The following is a 5,139-nucleotide window of genomic DNA, read 5'->3' as shown; positions in this document are numbered from 1 at the left end:
TAAATCTTCAAGAATGTATGTTAACTTACAAATTGACCAGAAAAATCACAGAATATCCATTTGAACTAACTTTTTATTCCTTGTTCGTGACAATTTACGAGTGACGTCTTCAAGTAAATAAATGAGGCTAAGTGAGTTATAACAGATTATTTCTACATAAGTGCAAGTGCGGTTCTCATACTTTTAAAGGGCACGTAAATGGAAACTGTTGACGATATTTCATTTCTAATATTTTGTTTTGTTGCCGTTTCCTCGGATTATTAGACACATTCTATTATCCATTGACTCTATGATGTTATCGATTGTTTGTACTGGAAATGTCACCATTGTTCTAATTACGTGGGCGGTAAATTCCTCGTATGTTTCCTTCGTAACATTCAAGTTAATCGCCTGTCTGCAAAGTTCCAACTTAACTAAGTGAAATAAATTTTCAATTGGATTAATATCCGGGCTTCTGGGTGGTATTTGTAGTAGCTGTGCACCCTTGCGAGCCAAAATACATCGGACAGCGGCACAATTTTGACTGGGGTCTCCATCCTGAATCCATAACCGGGAAATTCCCTTTCCAGCCCGCATAAACATGGAGTCCAAGTTGTTCTCCACAAAAGGAGCAAAGAACTCCCCATTCATATGCTCATACTGAGTGCACTGGATGACTCCTTTTCCATAGCTTATAGCAACAATTAATTTCATGACTCTCCCGCCAGTGCCTACTTTAGCACCCTTCCCTGTGTAACCTCTATTAAGACCTTCGCATTTTTTGCGCCAAATACGCCCTTGCGGTGCTCTTGCTTGGTCTGCCGGATTGGTTTTGTGGTAGAAACTCACACCATCAAGATAGAAAGCTATTTTGTTTTGCCACACATCCTTTGGATACTCTCTTTGCATATATTTGGCAAATTTCATACGCAGCGCGAGATCTTTCTCAGTTACAAGCCCTTTCTTCCGCGCCTGTAAGTAAAAAAACCCGTGTTTTCTCAACACACGACGTATTGTCCTGTTACTCACAGAGCCCGGTTGAATGCCTGCTGTCTCCATGATCCGAAACGACGAAAAGTTACCCTCTTCGTGCCTTAACCTTGTCAAAGCTCTCATTAATTTCCTTTCATCTGTCACTCAATTTGCGTGGTCTTCCGCCCATGTTCTTAGAATCTGTTACATTTTTGGAGTTGTACTGTTCTTTCCTCAGCCTATACACACTTGCTCTTGAGATCTTACATTCTTGCTTAATCTCTTTATAGATATCTCCTTTTCTCAAGCTAAAAACTTGGCATAGGCCCGCCTTTTTGGTTCATTCACTCCCTGGGATACCATACTTGCAGTGTAAATACACACAATTCTTTCCTTTTGTGACGTCACAAAGGAAGTTAATTAGCTATTTTTTCATCGAATAATTACTTCCTTTGTCACGCGTACTGAACTGTCCAAATATTGTTGCCCTGGTTTGAATAACAACAGAGCTTATGCTGTTTCTTTACCACATGCAATCGTAGACAATCTCGGACAAAACTGTTGAGACAGTAACACAACTTCGCCGTCATTTTTAAACATCCCTACTTACTCTCCCCTTCCACTCCCCTCCCCCCCCTCAATCAATGCTGAGTATCGTCATATGTTTTACAGTATATTTGTGGCCAAGATAAATCAACATTGAGGTTGGGGGGAGGGGAAAGGGCAGGTTGCAAGCGGTACATGTGGATAACTTGTTGGAGTACCCAAAATGTTCTTTTGTCTCAACAGTTTTTGTCTGAGATTGTGGTTTACCGGGATGAAATTATTTTTCAAAGTCACGGATATGATAGCAAGTTTTAAATTTTATTTTAAATCGAACTAAAGGACCATATTGGTTCTCATAACTGAGTAATGGCATTTTAGAACTAAAAAAACCAAAAATAGATTTTCAGCCCGGCTTGCTAAGATCTCGGTATCTCATACTAGGATCTTGGTAAGCGCGGCCAGTCCGCTTTCTCATGTAAAAACCATAAATAGACATTAAATTTTGCCGAGATATCAGTGATGCGAGCCAGCCCGTTGAACCGGCTAGCTCATCTCCATTAAAAGTAAGCAGGGCCTAACGTAAGTGGTTATACATCAAGAAGAGATTGGTATTTTAAAACAAGTGAACTCTTGCTGAGGTATGATATTAACTTTTACTTTTCTGTGTCTTCAGTGTTGATCTTCACTCAATTTCCAGTGGGACCTGACGAGGACGAAACCAAATGTTGGCGACTTATTAAATGCAAGATTAATGCTAAGTGCTGGACAAAAAGATTTGAATGTGCTGCTTGAGAGGGTCGAGAGAACTAAGCTCTTATTTTAACACGTATGGCAAAATAAAGTGAGTTAATAGCTCCAAGAATGACATAAGAAACCCGGCTTACCGTCGCTTTTTCCTGTTTGTCCATCTTTATACATGTACTTATTTCTTCTACTTCTAGCGTTGCTTGTGTCATTTATACTTATGGAAATGTAAGGTTCAGTCTGTAAGAAGCACCAAGAATAAAGCGTAATCCCTTTTGCACGTAAACAAATTTTTGTGTTCTTTATTTGATTACTGGTTACGCATGACATAAAGTAACGTGTCATGACATAAGCATTGACTCTTGTCCCATGGAAGCGGGCACCACCATTACACGTAATGTTGTGAGGTTTCATACTTCCCTAGCACACAAGTGTTCAAAAGGGAAATTTTTGTTATCTCATTAGCGTTTTAGCAAATAAAAAATCTTAACGGGACACCAAAAGACCAAGCAATGAAGTTGTTTCGTAACATTTCTCTGCGTGCACAAAGCGCATACCATATGTAAATTTCGCTCCCAATAATTATTCCTTTTAACGGACAACGCTTAGATAGATTAATATTTTGTTCCTTCTAAGAGAACACTGTCACTGACAGAATTCGTTAGTATTTGTAGTCTGAGTACCTTTAACATAACTTCTATCGAGCTGCTATCGTTGAAAAATGTTCACACAGACATTTTAATCGGCGACTAAAGGAAAGAAATCCTATTTTCCATGAAACAATTACAATAAAAAAATAAAGTGAACGCCAATTCGAACCTTCGGGTATGTTAATGTTGTCGAGATTGCAGTGTAAACTCGTGCTTTGTTTGATATTAGAAAAATCTTGAATGTATTCCGTGTTGAAAGCACTAAAAGGTGTTGGAAAAATTGACAACTCGTTGTGAATTTTATGGTGATGTTGGATTGTGTTGAAGAAAGCATTGGTGGGAGCATTGAAAGTGTTGGAAAAGCCGTTGGTAAAGCGTTGGAAAAGCATTGGAAAAGTGTTGGAATTTACCCGTTTAACGGGAAAGCTTTAGTGTGCGTTTCCTGTGAGAGGTCACATATTACGGAAGGAACTCCTCAGAACTAGCTTGATATCGATAATATATGGAGCAAGGACACAGCCCTGCTTTACTCCACTGCTGACTGGGAAGGCATTGGAGGTGGCCCCATCGAAGCAGACCATACTCTGCATGTCCTAGTGAAAGGATGTGATGATCACCAGGAACTTTGGAGGGCAGCAGTCTTTTGGAGGATCTTGAAGAGCCCACTTCTGCTCACCAAGTCAAAAGCTTTGGTGAGGTCCAGGAAGGCGAGGAAAAATGGCGGCGGCTGCTGCTGCTCTCGACACTTCTCCTGCAGCTGACGGACAGAAAAGATCATGTCCACTGTGGACCTCCTGGCTCTGAAGCCACACTGTGAATCAGGGTACACTTAAAGGTGACCCGAGTGAAGACTTTGCCAACTATGCTCAGAAGAGAGATGATAGTTGTTGCATTCACTATGGTCACCCCTGACCTTGTACAGGGTCACTATGTTTGCATCTCTCATGTCTTGGGGGATGTGACCTTGCTCCCAGCACAGGCAGAGAAGCTCATGAAGCAGTTGCAGGATGGTTTGCTTCCCATGCTTTAAAACTTCCGGCGGGATACAAAAATCTGTGTCAACTACAACAATAGGCGTTGCAAAAATTCAGTGAATTTTCTGTGAACTTTTGCCCTGGACAAAATTCACCATTGTTTGCCGAACTACGCTATCATTACTTTACTTGAAAAACCATCTTTTAGAAAGAGGCTACCCTGCCGCAATTTGAAGAGAACTACATCTAATAATATATTATGTTAATAGCAGAGCTCCGCGCGCAGCACCATAGTTACAAAAATATGGTAACCCATTGATGCGAAAAATGTTGCTTTCATAGCCACGACGACATAGACTGTCCATACTTACGTATGTCCACCCCTCCATGTATGCCAATGTGACCAGTATCATGCTAGTTTACAGCATACATCCATGTTTTGATCAATTGACACCTGTCAAAACAAGGTATCCCCTGACCAGTATCACAAGACCATATCGCAGGCTCACCCAGGTCATCTGTTTTTTTAAAGTTGACTGCTGACTAGGTACCAGTTTTCGATTGGATTGCAGGCTCAACCGAGGTTAACTCACCTAAACATAAACAAGGCTTTATTTTTCCCACGCTTTCTGTGGCTCAATGCGGCTACACAGCCATACTACATCAACTATAGTTCTTACACAGTCAACGCTTTTCGTGTTCAGGTGGAAAACGGTTCGGAAAATTTTTTGCTTTTTGCATTTTTTGCTGGTTTCAACCCAGCTTGACATTTCATGATATCTGTCTATTTTGTTGCATCTTTCAATGACTGCCTTGCTTTTATTTTGAGGAGAGCATTGTGCAAGGAAATAGAAAGACTAACCGGCAACTTCGCCCTCAAAAGGCACGCTCAGCACGAGTAGAAATAAAGCCAGAGGAATCTGAATCTGAATCCAACGTTAATGTGTCAGTGAAGCATCCAAGCCTTGGAATAATCTCAAGGGCCTTTCATCAGTGCAGGTCAATGACGGCAGTGTACCCTTTCTTTGATGACTGAACATTTCCAGCTGTGTATATTTCACGGGAAATGTTGGGTTGTCAGCCTGTGGGTCACGTTTTTTCAAGATGGCAGCTTCATGCGGGCAAAGGCCTGTGGGTATGTCAGTGAAAGGATTTTGGGCCAAATCGGCAGATTTCAACAGGGATTTTCGAAGCCTGGGTACAATGCAGCCAGAAATGGCACCTTTTTTTGTATTTTTCAGTTTATTAGCTTTCCATTGGTGTGTAATGAAGGT

This window comes from Montipora capricornis, chromosome 3, assembly GCF_036669925.1.
Source record: "Montipora capricornis isolate CH-2021 chromosome 3, ASM3666992v2, whole genome shotgun sequence".
NCBI lineage: Eukaryota > Metazoa > Cnidaria > Anthozoa > Scleractinia > Acroporidae > Montipora > Montipora capricornis.
Note: the sequence above shows the minus strand (reverse complement) of the source record.